This window comes from Momordica charantia (genome assembly GCF_013281855.1).
Source record: "Momordica charantia cultivar OHB3-1 chromosome 7 unlocalized genomic scaffold, Mcharantia_2.0 BLBB01000007.1, whole genome shotgun sequence".
Classification (NCBI taxonomy): Eukaryota; Viridiplantae; Streptophyta; class Magnoliopsida; order Cucurbitales; family Cucurbitaceae; genus Momordica; species Momordica charantia.
Window position 1 is genome coordinate 4,957,779 of NW_028275165.1, and position 19,899 is coordinate 4,977,677.

The following is a 19,899-nucleotide window of genomic DNA, read 5'->3' on the forward strand; positions in this document are numbered from 1 at the left end:
TCACATGAAAAGAATCACTCTTGGATCAGGATATAGCCAATCATAAAGTAGGCCAGCTAACCTAGGTGGAAGTTAAATTAGTGTACTTGAAGAGCATATTTTAAAATCATTCTGTTGTGGTCCCATATATATATTTTTTATAGTCGGGTTGGAGTTTTGCTCCCCTATATGTATTAAGCTCACCAGACGTAGGTTAGAATTTGAGACCTTTAAACCAGTATGACCAAAAGATCTTAAATCCTTGTAAATTGGACTGCCCCTTTGAACTTGTGATCCTATATATATATATATGTTTACGTACCATTTGTAATTAAGAAGGGACTGACTATTTAATGGTATTTTAACTTTTTCGGTCGGTGATATATGTTTTAACCAATTGAACTATGCAATACATATCGATTAATGCTGAGTTACAATTATAGTTATATGAGTGACTCTTATTTCACTCCCCACGCTTGCTATTTTTTATAGTAATGCGTGGATGCGAAGGTTGACGGTGAGTGAAAGAAATAGCCATTCATGTATTGAATTGCTATTTTTGATGGTAATGTGTCCAAAAAGTGATGGAAATAGAGGGTTGCAAATTTAAAATCAATGTTACTCCATCGATCTCACTTCCTCTCTCTTAGATTAACGAGACAATTCTCTCTCATATTTATTAATCTTGTATGTGATTATTTCTTATTTACATCTTTCACTTCTCTCATTCTCAATTTTTATTCTTTCTTCAAATTAAATTTCTTCATTTTGTTTCATTTTCCCCTTTTCACTGTTATTTATTTTATCTTATTTTTTTGACACGGTAACTTTCTTTTTTTTAGTATAACATGGATATGGATTCAAACTTACTTTTTCATCGGGATATATATCTCAACCAGTTAAACTATGCTAAATTTACATTTGATATCACCACTTTCTTTTCTTAATGTAATTCTCTTTTCATTTTCTTCTCTTTCTTCAAACCAATAAAATTTATATTTGAGTAGTTTTATATCTTATTCTCTATATTCATTTGTAGATTTCTAAAATTAAAAAGAGAGTCTGTTTATTTTATTTTGATATTTTCATTTTGTTTGTAATTTTATTTTCAAATAGTTAAATAATTGTTTTGTATCATTTAATCAATATTATAATTAGATTTTATTTGTTACCTATTTTGGTATGTTGTTTTTTATTTGTAACTTTATTTTCAAATAAAAACAAACACTTATAGATACTTAACATAACTTAAAAAGTAAATACAACGATTTTATTTGTTACCCATTTTGTTATCCAATTTTTTTAATATACGTATAATATCGAATACTAAAATATGATTAATTTACATATATTAAAAAATATGTCACGAACTTATTTGAAAATTCCATCCTATTTAATTATATGCTATGAGCTAACCATTAATTTCAACCAAAATTTTCCATCTTTCTAAAAAAGAAAAAAGAAAAAAACAAAATTTTTGGTTAAACTAAAGTTCAACAATATTTTTACTCAAAATGACCAAAAAGTGTATTTATAATCAAATAATAAAAATTCATAAAAATGATGAATTTAAAAAATGAAAAAAAAATTAAACATAGCGTACTTAGAGATTTATTTTTTTACGTGGGGATAAATACATCTAAATGTTTTATGGATTCAAGAAAAAATAAGAAAAAATAAAAAAGATATAAAATTATTAGAATAGATCAGAGAAAAAAAAAAGATAATAAAGAACCAGAAAAATTAAAAATAGATTGAAAAGTCATACATAATTTAAATGGTGAAAGTAAAAATCGTTAAATGGGAGGAGTATGAAAGTTCTCCGTCGTACTACCGGAGGACTAGACATTTTCCCACAGAAAGGCCCATGTCTCTAGTTTTATGTTATTTAAATGGCCAGACGAAAAGTGTGCGCCATAAAGTAATTTTATTTTGTTTTATTTTGAACTTTTTTATTTTCAAAATGTTCGTTTTGGTTCTTATACTTTCGACTTTTATTCATTTTATTTATGTACTTTTTAATGTTTGTTGTTGGAGGTGATTCTTAACTCACACGTGGCAATGGGTAATTGGATCATATGAGGCGCATGTGGCTTATACTGCCAAGGCAGAAGTTTCATCACCTCGACCAGAGAAATCATGGTCGAGTCGATCTCTTCGGTACCCGAGCCGACCAAGCTACTTGGAATCTTGTTCCCCTACTTTGGATAAATCGATTCCTCCTATCTCGACTCGGCTCATCCTCCGACATATTCCACGACATCATGCCACATTTCACGGATACCTTAAAGAGCCGTTGAGGCCTTGTCGGGAACATGATTAGAGATTTCCTCTATAAATAGAACTCATTTGCTCCATTCAAATGTACGCGAATACTAAATTCTCTCTCAAGTTTATTTCAGCCAGCTACTGACTTTAGCATCGGAGTGTGTTCTGTTTTGCAGGTCACCCGTCCAGCTCATCCTTCGAGCAGCTCTCAGTCCGAGCCGAAGTTCGCAAAGTTGGTCATTTTCCTTATCAAACATTTGTATTTTAAAAAATCTACCACTTTGGTCATTTCATGTTCATTTTTCTCATTTATTTTGATAAAAACTTTAACATGATACTTCACCTACTATTATTATTGTTTTTTATCTTTTGAAATGGAGTCATAAATTTGTATTAATGGGTTTCCAGTGTATATAAAATTTGCGTTAAGATTTTGCAAATAGAGACCAAAATAATTATTTTTTTTATAGATAAGGATCAAAACAGATGTTCTGAAAGTACATTAACTAAAATGAACAACGGTTAAATTTAAAGGACTAAACTGAACCAAAATCGAAAGTAGGACAAAAATAGTATTTAAATATTGATAAAAATATAAAAGTTTGGTGTTTATTTTATACTTTTTGATAAGTTATAAATCTTTGAGTTAATGTTTTTGGAGGACTGTTTTAGAAACTTATTTTCACAAATGGCCTAAAGTTTTTCAATTAGATTTCTGTACGTAGAATTTTTTTATAATATCGATTTTACCCTCATTTATTACATTGACATTTATCATAGTTATTTTTTAAAAAATCTAAAAGATTTAAATCCTTAAATTGTAATCATATTCCTTTAATTATCGTGGCCCCATACAAATTTCCAACACTAATCTCTTCCTTCATTTATTTTCATGATTTACCAATATTATTAATTACGAAAATATCCCAATTCGTCTCTCTTTGTGTAATTTCCCACTGGTTGTCAGAAGCCACTGTCGTTCGGATACACCCATTGAGTATATAAAAGAGTTCTCACAACTACTTAAACATTATAAAATATATCCGACTAAACTTTTTGAGTTATAAAATACATCCGGATATAATCTAAATCTCATATAAACTTGGATATCATACAATTATCTTCAAATTATTTGCAACTATCTCCTTTAGTTAATACTCTAATTCAAACTAGTTAATACTTACAACTAAATGATTCTAACTCGTTCCATATTTTATCCAATACTCAAGCTCGAGTATCGTATGAGTAAGGTAACTTTCAGTGGAGCAACGAGAAGGAAAATTTTCAGTGGAGCGGTGAAATGCATGAAATATAATAAAATTCAATCGATTACCATAATTTGCTCAGTCCCATGTCATCAAGATAAACTATTGTATCATGGATCATATTTGCAGCATTCATAAATAACTTTTATAGGAGTATAGAGGTGAATTGAGGTTTAGTTTACATCATGTAGTTAGTAATTAAAGACAACAAACTTATGATATAATTATGATTCTTTTTTTCACATTGAGTGAGATACAAAATTAATCACCTAAAGAAAAATTTTATTCAACATCAAAAATCATTGTAAAAAATACATTTTAATATATGACTAGACACGAAGAGATGTTTAAAGAAGTTTAAACGGGTACTTTAAGGTTCGTTTGGTAATATTTTTATTTCTTATTTCTTGTTTTTTCTTTTTCAGTCAAGAAAAACAGAATCGTGATTGGTAATTGTTTTTGGTTTTTTGTTTTTTTTGTTTTTATTAAAAAGAAACAGAAAATGTTTCAATAGTTATGGTTTCATGTTCTCTAAAATTTAAATTTAAATTTATATGAAAATTAAATATTTAAATTTTTTTACTTTATATATTTACTTTTTGTGACGTTTATTATGCATTTTATTAGTTAAAAGTAATAAAACAATACTTTTATCTATATTTTGAAAAAGAACTGAAAACTGGAATAAGAAACAATAAATTTGATTTGTTGTTTGTAAAATTTATACACAATTTAGAAACTTTTCTTAAAAAATAGGAATAATTACTAAAAGATTAAAAACGAGAAACAGAAAACAAAAAACAATAAAAAATCATCGTGGGTGGCTCATTGGTTACTAGGATTAATTAAGAGTAAATACATCCAAATTCCATGATTCTACCTACCTTAGGAACTAGTAATTTGGTATTATAAGCTGGTCCAGATATTCACGAATATTAAAAAAAAATGAAAAACAATAAAATAAATTGAGTTGATGTTAAGTATATTTTTATTAAATCAACTTTTAAAAAGTATTAATAACATTTCTTAAATTTTAGATTATATTTCACTTTAGTTTTTGTCATTACTATCATTAATGGTCATAAATGGAGTGCTGATGTAGACTTAAAAAAAGATTAATGGAGTGCTGATGTGGCTTACCCAAGGGATACCTTTTAATTGGGGTGGCGTAGAAAAAAAATTATATAGGTCCACTTTTTTAGTTGATTAGTCATTATAGAAAATTTTCTCTAACTAAAGGAAATCCTAGAAGTTTTCTTCTTTTTAATAATGCTAAATTGGGAACTCGTTTGCAAAATATATCTCCACCAAAATTTATTCCAAAAATAGAGTTTTGGAAAATATAGCTATCTCTAGGGAGTAGATGTGCATCTACATAACACTTCTTCCCTCCCCTAAATTTTAGAGGAAGGTTTTAATGAGATCATGTCTCCCTAAGAAGGAAGGGAGATAATTAGACATTAGAGATTGATGGATGACCTCAGAGGAGTGATAGACCTTTGCAGTTTGGTTGGTGCGACTACTCTGGCGATGATTTTACTTGGTGTGATGGTCATTTTCGAACTCAGCCCAGATGGGAAAGACTTTATAGATTCATTGTCAATTATGAGATGAATTACTCAAATATTGAGACGAGACACTTGGACTTCTTAGCTTTGGAAAGCAGACAAATTCTTGCAAGTTGGTATGCGGATGATCTAAGTAGACACGATGGTACTGAAAAACATAGGTCGCTCCGCTTTCGAGGAGGGTTGGTCCTTATTAGAGGAGTGCAAACAACTAGTATCACAGGTATCGGCACAGGCAGGAAGGAGCGGAGAGATTGGTTTTAAAGAAAATTTAGGATCGTATCTCTTAAGCTGTCAAGATAGAACAAGATTAAAAAAAGGAAGTTCTCTCAGAGTAGCAATCACCAAAAAGGAAAAAGAGATTTAAGATATAATTCATTCCAAAGCTTAGATGAAAGATTATCAAAACTGAACACAAATTGAAAAAACTCCTAGAGGAAGATGAGATTTATTTGAAGCAGAGATCAAGAGAAGATTGACTTATAACAGAATTATAGGCCTTTGCGACAGCAACGAAGTATGACAGAGAGGGTAGAGGATACTGGCCATATAGCTTCCTCTTATTTTTCAGAACTTATTCTCTTCCAATAATCCGAGGAAATGACCATAATTCTAGAGGCCATTCCATACTCTATAATAGAGGAGCAGAATAGGAAGTTAGTTAAAGAGTTTACACCGGGAGAGTTAAGATTGGTAGGGAAAAATATTCACCCTAAAGAGGTTCCCAAACCTGATGGGATGCAAACCCTTTTTACTAAAAATACCGGTGCATACTTGGTGCAGAGACGACTCGGCTATGCCTCAGGTTTCTCGATGATAAAGGTAGCGTGTCTTAATTTAGTGAAACATTCATTTCATAATCCCTAAAATAAAGGAGCCTTAGAACATGAAAGATTTTCGGCCAATTAGCCATTGTAACGTGTTTACAAGGTTATAGCGAAAGTATTGGTAGACAGATTAAAGTAAGTTCCGGATGACATTATCTCTCCGAAATAGTATGCTTTTTGTTCCTGGAAGGATAATTTCTGACAACACGATTTTTGGGTTTGAGTGTATTCGTGCCTTGAACAACAAACGGTCGAGGAAAGATGGTATAGTTGGAATGAAACTTGATATGACCAAAAGCTTATGACAGAGTTGAATTAAGTTATTTAAGAAAAATTATGGGAAGAATGGGCTTCCTTAATCATGTAAATGTGTGGATTCAGTCAGTTTTTCAATCCTTCTCAATGGTAAGGTTGGCCCAAAATTTAAGTCGAACAGAGGTCTATGAAAGGGAGATCCCTTATCCCCTCACTTTTTACTTTTGTGTATAGAGGGGTTGTTTACTCTTCTTAAAAGGGAGGAGTAGAGACACATTTTTACAGGCTTTCGTATTAATAAATATTGCTCTTATATAATTCATTTCTTTTAGACTCATTTTCTTCGAAGCATATAGGGAGGATTGTCAGGCTTTGAATGAAATCTTCAAATCCTATGAAAAAGCCTCGACCAAACAATCAATTTTGAAAAGTTGCTGTTTGTGAAAGGCAAGAACACCAGCCAGGAGATGATAGACAACACTTAGGGAGAACTCCATGTTCCTTTTACTAATCAACTGGGTTGGTATCTTGGGCTCCCTTCCCAAGTATCAAGAAGCAGATGTCGAGTAGTTAACACAATCAATGATAGAACTTGGAAAGCTCTACATAGATGGAAGGATAAATTGTTCTCCTTAGGAGGAAAGGGAGTGCTTGTCAAGGCAATTGATCAGGCAATCCCTAACTACACTATAAGTTGTTTCAAACATCTTATGGGACTTTGTAAGGATATTATTCAGCTTTATGCAAAGTTTTTGTGGGGATCTACTGAAGAGATGAGGAAAATCCATTGGTAGAGTTGGCAAAGAATGTGTACCAGGAAAGATTAGGGGGCTTAGGTTTAAAGACCCTCAGTATGTTCAATCAAACTATGTTAACAAAATAGAGTTAGAGGATCCTGAAAAATCCGAGTAGTATATTAGACAGGGTTCTCAGAGGCAGATATTAGGGGTGCAAGAAAAAACCGACAAGGCCAATTAAACCAACAGAATCGATCGAAACTAATAGGCGGTTCGATTTTAGAGTCGATTCAAAAAATAATCAAACCAAAAATAATCTGTCGGTTTCGATTTTGGTCCAGGAAACCCAAGTAAAACCCAACTCGACCGATTATTGCTATATATAAGAATATTTTCAATAAAATAGGTCCATCTAAAAAGAATAAGGCCCATTTGTTAAAGTAGTAATTAGTAAAAGTCCAAGCCTAGGCCATTCACATTCAGCCAGTTGCAAGCCACTTGTCTTTTCATTTTGTGCAAACCTTTTCTTTTTATGCAAATCACCTGTCTTTTCTGTCTTTTGGTGCCCTTGCATCTGCTATCAAAGGTTTGAAAAAAAATTGTTGTAGAAAACCCACGGAATGCGAACTCAAAGCTTATCTTCTCCAACTCTCTATGTCTCCGACCGTCACTGACGATCTCTATTGTCACACTCCAACTCTCTCCGTTGTCTCCCTCTGACTTTCTTTGTCGTCTCCCTCTGACTTTCTTTGTCGTCTCCCTCTGGCCCTCTCCACCGTCTCCCTATGACTCTCTCGTTGTCTCCCTCCGACACTCTCTATCGTCTCCCTTTGTCATCTTCCTTCTACTCTCTTTGTAGTCTCCTCCATTCCATCTACATCTAGTCTGTAACTGCTTGATACGAGAAGGAAGACGACCTAAACTGACGAAAAAGTAGCATGAACAGCCCTAATCGGGTAAACAGACAAGTTTTTGGTTGGTGCAGTTCGGTTTTGATCTTCTGGTGGTTTGGCTTTGGTTTTGCTTCTAAATCGAAAACTTAGCCAAACCAACCCGCTTACACCCCCAACATATATCAAAACGAGCTGTTATATGAATGATAAGCTAATGAATAGCCCATCTTTCACTTGGCGTGGTATCCTATGAGGTCGTGATTACACTTGTTTACAAGGGTTAAAAAGAGATTAAGATTAGAATGTTTTACTTTATTTTATTTAAAAGCTAGTATGTTTTAGCTTGTTTAAGTGCCCAATTGAGGTTATAATCGTGCACTATGATTAATCGTAGTTCATTTATGCATAAACTAAGTTTTAACATCATTTAGAGGTGAAAAAAATATAAAAAAATCGAAATTTGTGCGCCAAGGGGGGTACCAAACACTATGAGAAAGCTTATTTTCTTTCGTTTCTGCCCTAACGTGTTTTGGCTACTTCTCAGCTTCCATAGTGATAACTCTCCTAAAGAGAGTTAATGATGTCTTAAATGCATATAAGATAGCTAAATATGGCCTCATCTAGACCTCCCCCTCCCCCTCCCCCATACTTGTTGAGTTGTGCCTAAACTATCATAGAATTCAGATTTCTCCTTTATAATTCTATCATATATAAATGATCTAATTTTGAGCATTTCACTATAGCTTTGATGATGCTACAACATCAGGTCCGAAAAGAGACATAAAGCAGCTAGCTGACAGTGAAAAGACTTTTCAATAGAAATTACTACAGTAACTTGAGGTTTTACCTGGAAATGAGAGTTGGGTCCCACAGGGCTCGTTTTGTTGCCCTAAAAACGGAAGGAGGTATAAATGCCACAAGAAAGAGAAGCCTCCACACATAATATACAACACCTTTCGTTCTTGTATTCACTCAACCCTCACTTCAAGAAAACCTCTCCAACCGTTCGAATAAGTTAAGAGGAGAAGAAGGCTTAGACAACCGTTGCTGAACAGAGACCAAGACCACTTGTTGGGAGTTGACCTTCAGCTCCTTTTCTTCATCTTTTAAACTCTTTGTATTGTTTTCATTCCTATATTTCTTAACTCCCCTTATAGATTCGCGTAGCGAATCACCTTGTGTAAGGGGGAGATGTAGTGAACTCATTTCAAGAGCTGTAACTTTGCTGTTCTATAATAATGATAGTGAGTTTTAAGTTGAAGTTGTTTTATTATTCCATTTTCAATGTGCTTGATCACCATGTTGAAATATCTCTTTATTAACTTTTGGAAAAATGTAATAGAGAGCGAAAAACTTCGTTTCGAGCTAGATTTTACTTGACTTAGAAAGTGGGAACTTAGGGATAAGAACCACCTGGCTTGGTTATAAACTGTTCGCATATGGTGTTATTGTTTGTCTAAGAACTCTAATAGCAGAAAATATAGGTGTCTTGTCTGTTTGACCACTATTTCACTTCATTAATGCTGCAGCATCGTTAGAGTAGTCCAGAAAGAGTCACCGATTCTCTCCCTCTTGCACCCTCAGTTTAGAAGAAGTTATTCGTTTGTTGTTCATGTTTGGTATTTTTGGCGATCATTAAGTGCATGTATACATCTATCTAAAACTCCTGCATTGATTTTTATTTCAGCATGTGTAGTAGAAGAAAATTGTTAGTTTAATGCACTGATTTCTTGGGTAATTATTGAGTGTTTGGTACTTAGTATATGTGGATTCGAACTTTTTTATTACTTGTAGCGACGATTGTATACTTGCATGTATAAGAATTGGTAACCTAAATCGAACCAACACATACGTGTCAAGCAAGTGTAAAAGAGGATGTTTTAGCAAGATTTGGTCATTCAAAGGAGTCCAAAGCCTAAGGTGGAGAGTGTTTTTCTCACCTACCTAACCAACTGTGGGTTGCCTATAAAAACCAGCTTTCACTCCTTCAATTCTTATTAAGCTTTAGCCTTTCCTTTATCATTTGTAAGCTTCCTTAGAGTTCTTTTCCAGCACAAATTAGGATTCATTAGTTCTTTAAGTTATAGCTTTAATTTTCAGCGTTGTTCTCTTTTGTAAGCAAATTTCTAGCTTAATTTTTATTACTTTTGAAACCTCAATTTATAAAATTCCAGCTTTGTTATCATTTATATTTTCGTTCTTTTGTTAAGAGAGACTTGTGATCACACATTATTGTGGAATAGAACGAGTTTTACTCCCCTAAGCTCAAGAGATAAAGGGTTACGTTCATTCAGATTACAACTTCTTGTTTACATCTTGTCCTTCATTTTTTTTTTCAAATCATGTCTTCATTTTGTAAATCTTTTACATTCTGTTTTTACTTTAAAATTATGAGCTAAATTTGTTTTTCCTAACTCGGTTAAGGATGATTAGCTAATTATTTGAAACAGGACAACAAGGATAATTTAATAATTTCTCACTTCTTCATCACTTAAGATTGCTTTTATAAAGTTTAAGTTTAATCTAGCCAATTAAGATCTGAACATATACTGAGAAGGTTGACTTGTTCTTATAATTTATAGGCCATTTGGTTGGAGGGTTTCAAAAAGTAGCCTAAGAATTAAAGATAACTGTGTTTGGTTGGTATGTGGAAATGTTAACAATAGAATTTTTTGGAATAAATGATTAATTTGCTTGCTGTTAAGAGGAATTGTGTCAGATTTGTTTTAAAATTAATCAAAATAAGCTTTCGACCATTAATTTACATTAGATAATTTTAAATAAATAATTGGTGGTTAATTATTTTTGTTAAGTTAAATCATTCAAAAATTATTAAAAAATAATTCTAAATAATTTATTTTTTAAAAAGAAAAGCTGCTTCAGCTCTTCAAATTTCCAGTTCTAAAATTTTCTTTTGAGTTTTTGAAGGGGTAGAGTTAATTTGTTGCGCAGCCAAAGCTGCCCAAGTGATCGATCTCCCTCAGCTCGACTAGAGACCAAGACTCCTTACAACTCGCACCAGGTTGGACCAGACATGTGTAAGTAGCTTGACTGCCTTACCGAACTAGAGGTGCTTGAGGTGCAATAGAAGGGACTAACTTATTGATGACCTTTCAGCAACAGAACCTGCTCATACTCAAATATAGCCCAAGGGGACCTATGTGGCTGGTCGGTGTATGATACATTGCTCTTTGTTAAGGGTAGTGGACAGAAAAGGCCTTGCTGTACCTCACTCTCGTCTTCAGTGAGGTCTTCAAAGTTGGCCGACAAGCCAAGCGAACGGGGACCGTCGAAGAAGTGCCTTGATGCATCGTAACTGTAGACTCGTTACGCTGTTCAACTGAACTTGTTGGCTCTACGTCACGGAAATAGCTTAATGATATAGCCTTGCCAAGAACCTCAATATCCTACTGCTTATGGTGTTTCACGGGGTCCCCCTATGGTAGAACCTGGTGAATCAGGCATACTACTTCTCGAGTCGCATCGATCGACAGTGCCGTTAGTCCATCTAGCGTCGCAAGGTGTGAAATCTCATTCTATTCGATGAGTCAAGGATTTGCTGGGACTGGGAAGTGCCAAAGAAGGAAAAAGCAAGCAGTTGTGGCAAATGAGGGATGAAAGCAGCTTGCTGGAAGTGACTCGGGAGGAGAATGAGGAACATCTCAGGTATGGTTCGGAGGTCGAGCCCCAACTTGTGTAGCGAGGGATTTGCCACGGCAGAACCTGTCGGTGCCTTACCGCACCGCAGGTAAACGAGCGGCCAGCTCGCAACCACAGGGGCTCAAGGATCAGGTCCTTGATTTATGGTTAGAAAAGAACTTTAAGTTTTTCATAATAACCAAATAAAACAAACAAATAACACATGGGGAAAAAAACTAACGAAAAAAATAATAACAAAGCAACAAGAAAAAACAAATAGCATAAAAAAAAAAAAGCACAGGCCAACGGAAAACCAAACAACATAAAACAAAATAAAGAAAAGAAAGACAGAGAGGCGATGTATAAAGAACTCTCTCATTTACCATGTTAACGATGCCTGAGAAAAGAGTTTTCCCAAACAAATTATTTCAAACCTCCAACCAAACATAGCCTTTATATATCCAAGCTCATTCCCACCTCTTAAATAACCCTCCAACCAAATGGCCCCTTAACGGATTAAATCTAGGAGAGGAAGACTTTTTAGATATAAAGATTTCGTTCAAGTAGTCTAGATATAGGACATTGACTCGAGGTTATGATTATTTTTAAGCAAAACTAAGGGATTTTCAAATAGATATATTAGAAGAACTTAAAAACTTCGAGATCACTTAGATATAAGCGGATTAAGAAGTGTAATCATTAAATAACAAGAGAGATGTCAGACATATCTCGAACTTGTCCCAACATTTTCTAGCTAATTTGAAGTAACTTAGGGCTAGGTTTTATTGCATTGATTTTTAAAAACCAAACTAACAATCATTCCCTTGAATTATTTGTCACCTTAAAATCAATTACAACTTCTCCGGTTATTATTATTTTTCTCAAAAAGTCTATGTTGTCCATAAGTATCAATACTCGGAATACTCATTCCACTTATTGCTTGTGGCAAGAGTACAATTGCGCTCTTCTCATTTATTTCAAATTCAAAATCCCAAATAGGTCGCGACATCTTTGAACAGGGCTATAGATAGGGATAGGAAACAAATTCCCAATATCAATAGGTTTGGATGATGGGATGTGAATCCCGGAGTGGAAGCAGATCATCGTTTATGATTTTTTGATAAAACAAAAATAAAGGTGTGAAGAAGTGAAATACAGGGGAAAAATGTTTTTATCTTTGAAGAACTCTTCTTCAAGTCAATTTCCACCCGAACACCACCACCGAATCTTCCTTGTTATCCTCTTGGGTCTCGAGATCGTGCTTGTGGGAGCACCGTTTGGAATCTTAGGGAGAATTTGATAGAGAGAGCTTGAGAGAGATTTTGGGGACTTCTACTACTTTGTTCCCCACGTCACTTAACTGCCCACCCCTGCAAAATTGCAGGGGAGTTAATTATTAATATATATATATATATATTAATATTATTAATTAATAATAATAATTAATATATATATATATGCATATATATATATATATATAAATTAAATAAATAATTAACACTTAATTATTTATTACAAAAATAGAATCATATTTTATTAAATTTCTCTCGTATAACCTATAGTCGTAATGCAAATCTTATGCACATTATTTTTAACCTATAGTTTTAATATGAATCTTATTCATATTAATTTTATTTGAATCTCATTCAAATAATTTCTCTTATAATGTATAGTTTTTATTTAGAATTAATTATATATTATAATGTATCAATATACATATATTCCCTTGAGTAATTTGAACAGTTCAAATTCTTCCAAAAACTTGATCCTCGTTTTACTCGTTATGAGCTAGCAAGAGAACCTAATGGACCTACAGATCAGAAGCTCCAACGGTACGAGATTAATCGGTCAAACTCATTGACCGAGTTAATCAACATTTGTTAACTACGGGTCACTCCACTAAAGACCCGCAGTTGCACTCTTCTCACTGCGGAATGTTTTCGTGTCCACGGATATACGACCATTAATGACAAGTCAATCATTCACGAGTGCTCGTAACTCAAGTTGGGTCAAATTATCGTTTTACCCCTGAGTTACATCTTACTCCTTCATCTAATGAACAACTCGGTTATGGTCCGACCAATAACCGGAAGTCCCTCTCGGGCCAATGAGAGGGTGGGGCCCCTTGTTCAAGTCCCGGAGTAAGCATTTAAGAGAACACTCATCTACTCCCCTAAAGTCAGGGAGGAGTGAATTCCATCTTGTGAAGTTATGTTCCCAGCTCCCCCCTCGGTCTCGTCTCCAAAATGGTAGGAATATTGAGTTGGCAACTCGGGCCACTCTCACCCATACAGATTAAAGGACGAGCCCTCACGGGCAGGAGTCTATAACTCACTCAGGATTGAGAATGAGTTGTTTGGTCATCCTATGAAATAGTAATCTGTTAGTCAACGACGTTACATCTAAAGATTGACTATTTTGCAGTCCGGTCTTATACAAACTCATTGTATAGGATACCCCCACTCGCATGTCTCTACACGAACGACATGCATCAAGTCGTCTGTAACATTTATAGAGCGTGTCGTATTCATAGTGTTGTCAGGATAAGGTACCCAGCCTTATCCATATACTATAGACCCTTTAGGTTATTCACGGGACATTATCCACTTGTATATCAGGGGTATATCAAATATATACCTCGTATATCAGGGGTATATCAATTATACCCAGTATATATATTATCCCGGTTACATGAAAATAGCCTTGGATGTTTAATTTATTGGATTTTGGACAATGCAATGCTATGAATTCAACAACAAATTTATTGAATAAAACTTTATTGAATATACATTTGGTTTTTACATAAATACAAACTACGAGTTTAGGACAACACACCCAACATTGGATGCTTGGTTGTCGAGGGACACCAACTACACTCCTTTATTTTGCAAGGAAGCATTACAAGATCAAAACGGTGTATCCTTAACGGAATCAAGAGGGATTTGGAATGAGAAGACAACTCAGGTCAATTTCATGGAGTGGCAGATAGAACTTATATTGTAGATTCCTCTGCCCAACAGAGATATGGATGATGAGATCATTTGGGGCCCAGACAATAAAGGTGTTTTCGATTAGAAGCGCCTACGACCTGGGAATGGATGTTATCCTTAGGATGGATACCTCCTCCTTAAACACTAATCTCATCAACATAACATGAAAGTGTTTTTGTAAGGCCAAAGTCCTTCTGAAAACTCAAATTTGTTGCTGGGAAATTACAAATGATAAACTCCTTAATAAGCCTAATTTGGTCCTGAAAGGTATTAAAACTTATATTAATTGTGTCTTATGCAGGAAAAGAGAGGAGACTTCTACTCCTCTCATCTAAGAATGTCAGGTAACAAAATTTCTATGGTCTTATTTCTTACATTCTAATTTGTATTTGGTTATATGGACATGAGAGGTTGAAAAATTCAAGAATGTTGGGACTAGATGATTGACAACATGAAGAGCAAAGATCTAGAAAAGACTTTGATCATTATGTGGCAGATTTGGGATCATAGAAATAGAGTTGCTATTGTTGGGGTTATCTCAAGCAAACAAACACTCATTTCTCAAATTCACAAGTTAGACAACCACAATACAGTAATTCATTCAATTTCAGACAACTCGAATCTAAGTAATCAAATTCAAGAGCAATGAAATTTGAAGTGGAACCTCTCCCCCCCCCCCCTTCTCGAAGAATGTTAATAGGGCGGCTTGGGGTGGGTGGTGTGAGACTTGCAAGGAACAATCATTCAAGCTGGAAACAAGATAGCTCGAGAGAAGCGAAGCATCAAATTTCTAGAGACAATGGCTATTCGGATTGGACTACAACTTCTAGAAAATAAAGAGGAAGTTGAAATATACCTTGAAACAGACTTTCTTGGAGTGGAAAGAATGGTGAAGGTTGAAGAAACGTACGTAACAAAGATTTTTTGGCTGGTGGATGAAATTTGTACACCGATGAAGTTGAAGAACGTGACTTCAATTCAGCACGTTAAATGTGAGGCAAACTCCAGAGGTAATCGCCAGAGTGACCTAAAATTGGGAGTGCCAATGAGATTTAACTTGTTTCTAAGAAACTTGTTAATCTAACATTTTCTGGTAACACTCAATATGATAAATTACTTTCGTACCCCTCATTTAAATATTCATTTTAGAGAGAATCACTAAAAGATTAATTATCTTAAAAAAAAAAGACAACTCTGCCTCCATTCAAGGAAGAGAAATTAGGAAATCAGAATCACAGCACATAAGAAAATTCTCTAAATTATCGTTTGGAGACTTTCTTCGAACCAATTTTCCCTCGGCTCCTCGTCGCTCAAATCCCCCAACCTTTCTTTCTTTGTCCCTTAGAAGGTCGAATATGTTGCATAGCTCTCCAATCAAGCCCTCACCGTCAAGCTTTCTAGCCATTCAGCACTAATTGGAGCCAATAACATGAGGGAACAGTGTTGATACGCTGTGATAGCGTCTCAATGCCATTATGATGCAGCCAAGCCACAACACTCGAGAGGGTAGCGTCTCAATGCTTCGAAAACATGGAGGTTTTACATACAAGCAAGTTCGAAGCGTCTCAATACTCCAACTGGGATTCCTCACCAAATTAGGGTGCAGCATTTAGATGCTGCCCCAGCGTCTCAACGCTGCCACGAGTTTATAAATATATCATCTAGTCGCCGCCAGAAGGACTTTTGGGTGGATTTTGGAGATGTTTAGTATCGAGAAGGACGATAACTCAACCTTGGAGGCCGAGGAGACTATTTTGAAGGCTCGTGATCGTGAGATTGAGTTGGAGACGATCAATCAACACGACAGATTTAGTTTATTTCCTTTCCATTATCTTTTTTTAGTTTGATCATGAACTTCTCATTTGGATTTTGTTATACTTTCATGAACATGAGTAGCTAAATTTCTTTTCTTAGGAGTTGATGTAGCAGCTGGATTTATGAGTTAGATTAATTTATTATTGCTTTGATTGACTTGCTTCCAATACATTTGTGCATTTATGTGCTTAACGCCTTTAATCTCTTGATCTTGGATTAATTGTTATCAATTTGAATCTTCTTCTCTGGAGAGGTGGTTTAGATTGGAACTTGAATGCATGATTGGAGTAGTTCTAAGATCGGGAGATTTATAATTACTTGTTTAGAAGTTATTAAAAGAAGTAGACTTAAGGTCCTTACTTGTTAACAAAAATAGACAAGGATATTGGTTACTTAACAAGTAAGAGAATTAATTGTGCTCAAGAGGGACAGTTATGATATGTGCCTTCTTGACTTATAGATTAATTGCATATTCAATCTTGACATGTTTAATTTATTTGCTCGTAAATTCAACTGGTGAAGTCAATTCCCTAGGACCCGTCTCCATAGAAGTTCTCTTAGACTTTATTAATCGCTTTATTATGTATTCTTTGTGTTTAAAAATAAAATCCATGATTGTTTCTTAAATAAAATCGGGCATTAGGATTTGTGGTACTTGAGTGGACTAGAAACCCAATCCAGTGGATGAAATCGGTATTTACTTACCATTTTTATTAAAACTTTACCCGTACACTACGGTAAGCAATTTCTGCTACAAAATTCGAGGTTGAAGAATGTATCGAGAACATTTATGAAATCCACGGCAAAAGACTCCAACATTTGATTGTCAGATTGTTGGCATGTGCGTGTGTGTATGTATGATGGTGTTTTCTACAGAATTGAAATATTATTCCTCAGAGCTTAAATGTTACAGCATGAAGTTAAATGATTGTGCATTTAAATCACGGTAACAGCAGTGAACTTGAGGTTGAAGAATGGATTGAGAACATTTGTGAAATCCACTGCAAGAGGCTCCAACATTTGATTGTCGGCATCAACCTGGAGAAATTCAAAGGGAGTCTAGCTATACTGTCCCTCTACGTGGGACAAAACTGCCTTCTTTTCCAACTCGCTCAGGCCACAGCTCCTTTTGAGGGGACCCTGCATGAATAAACAAAAAATAACTGAAAATTAAAAGAAATAATGAAAACACAAGAATTTACATGGAAAATTTCAAATCGGAGAAAAAAACACGACCCACAAAGAAAAAAATCCACTATGTGAAAAATTATTACAACCACATAGATTTCTCTCATCGGCCCCAATTGCACAAAACACTCTCTCAAAGCAAATATCATTTAGTTTACTAGAGCTAATATAGTAGGCTTAAAATGTTTCAATTGGGATGAATAAAACCCAAAGGCATGGGCCTTCTTATACCTTTTCGATGTGGGACAATTTGCTCTTCTAATATTTTGCTAAAACTCTACAAATTCTACCTTGGCAAGATGTTGAAGAGTTCACAATTTCTAATGCACTCATTGTCTTTGTCGACAATCACAATTCTCAATTCAAAGAACTATAACCTACCTCACCATAAAAGTAGACCACTTAAAATGTCGCATTCCAAGATTTTTCTTCTTTTTAATATGTCGATAAATCATGTTAAAATTTATAGTGCAACTTCCATCTACTTGGCTCACCTAGAAGTTCTTCAACCATAGATATAACTAGCTTCCAGCTCATACATTTTGCATAACTGCCAAGTCAATGCCCATGTGTAAACTTGTGGAACCGCTAACATCACATCCTCTATCATGGTAAAGCAAACATACCATGAGAAAATGAGAGAAATATTGTCAGCTGATGAACCGACTCTATTAGGACAATCCTTCTTCATGTGCCCAAAATTGTTCGTATCCCTAGCAACTTTTCTTTTACATGAAGTCTTTCTTCTTCTTCCAATTGTTAGCTATCATTGTTGAGGTTTCATGTGAAGTACGCCCTTCACTCTTCAATCTTCTTTCTTCTAACAAAAGCTTACTAGTAACCTCTGTGAAATTCAAAGTCTCCTTCCCGTATATCAAGATCGGCTTCATGTGTTCATAAGAATGTGGAAGTGATAAGATGAGTATAAGTGCCTTATCTTCGTCATATAACTTTACTTCGAGCAACTACAGCTCAAAAATGGTGTTATTGAGAACACTTAGATGATCTGAGATCCTCGTACCATCCTCGATTCATAGCGTGTGAAACTGCTTCTTCAGGTACAATCGATTTGAGATGTCTTTTGCTTAATACAACACTTCGAGCTTCTCTCAAAGTTCTTTGGCTGTCAAAATTCCATGTACGTTTTCACGGATATTTTTACCCAAACCTATTCTTATCGCATTTGGAGCCCTGATCCATTTCCTCCCAATCTTCATCACTTATGTTGGACTTCTTAGAACCTTTGCAGGAACCATCTCTAGACTCCACTGGACCACCATCACTGCTTAGCTTTTCAGAAGTACCATCACTCGGTCTTCTCATCAACGCCTTGTGTAACCCAAATTGTATAAGCACATCCTCCACTTGCACTTGCCACAAACTGAAGTTGATCATTCCGTTAAATTTCTCTACGTCAATCTTCATTGGCCTCATGAATAATGACATATCTGCTTCACACTTCTAATGAATCTGCAAATAGTGAACAACCCACACTATTCATATAACTATAACTTGTTTTAAGAAATCTTTTCTGATGTGGAAGTTCATACAATGTTGCAATCATATAGTATATAGAAATTCAAAAAACTACAAACTTAAAGCTCTAATACCACTTGATGGGAAAAAATCTTATTTATACCACCGGAATAAGTAGAAAATAACTGAGAAATTAAAAGAAATAACAACAATAAAAAACACAAGAATTTACGTGGAAATTAACTCCAAACTAGAGGAAAAACTATGGCCCACAAAGGAAAAAATCTACCATGTGAAAAATTATTACAATCTCTAAGATTTCTCTCCCTGACTCCAATTACACAAAACACTCTTTAAAAGCAAATACACTCAGTTAACCAGACCTAGTATACCAGACTTAAAGTTTTTCAATTTGGATGAATAAAATTCAAAAGCATGAGCCTTTTTATAGCACTTGGAGCATGTCCCTTTCCTGTACCTTCATTATATGAGACAATTTGCTGTTCTAATATTTTGCCAAAACTTAACATCTCTCAATATGTGGTTGAATATAATATACTTTCTTAAGCATCTCGATCTCTTTGTTTTCAATTTTGTTTGTTTTACTTTCACAACTCAGATTATGATGTAATATAGATTAAAGTTTCCTTAATTATTTTGTAATGCCTTAAAAAATTTATTATTATCATGTTTCTAAAATAAATTTCTAATTGCGAAGATAAGCATGTGGTTTCGAATTTTTTCTTAAAAGTACTAAAAAAATATATATTTTCTTAAAAGATTCCATATCTTATTATTAGTTGAACTATTTTCTATTGGGTAGTTATAACTAACATGATGTAATATTTATTCAAAGTTAAATAAACAACTTACTGGAAAAGAGAAAAAAGAATCAATAATCATGTTATATTTAAATAAAATAAACAATGTAACCTATTGAAAATTGACATAACATTAAAAATAAAAGTAGTAATGATATTAAGTTGACTACAAAATAAT

At 34.3% G+C, this 19,899-nt stretch overlaps 1 long non-coding RNA gene across 1 annotated transcript; it reads left to right on the forward strand.

Annotated features, from left to right (window-relative positions):
* The first annotated feature begins 4,190 nt into the window (after nucleotides 1-4,190).
* On the forward strand, nucleotides 4,191-11,932 carry LOC148210049 (uncharacterized). Its single transcript, XR_015792157.1, has 2 exons — nucleotides 4,191-8,071; nucleotides 8,536-11,932. It is a non-coding gene; the product is annotated as an uncharacterized LOC148210049 (long non-coding RNA).
* Nucleotides 11,933-19,899: the final 7,967 nt, after the last annotated feature.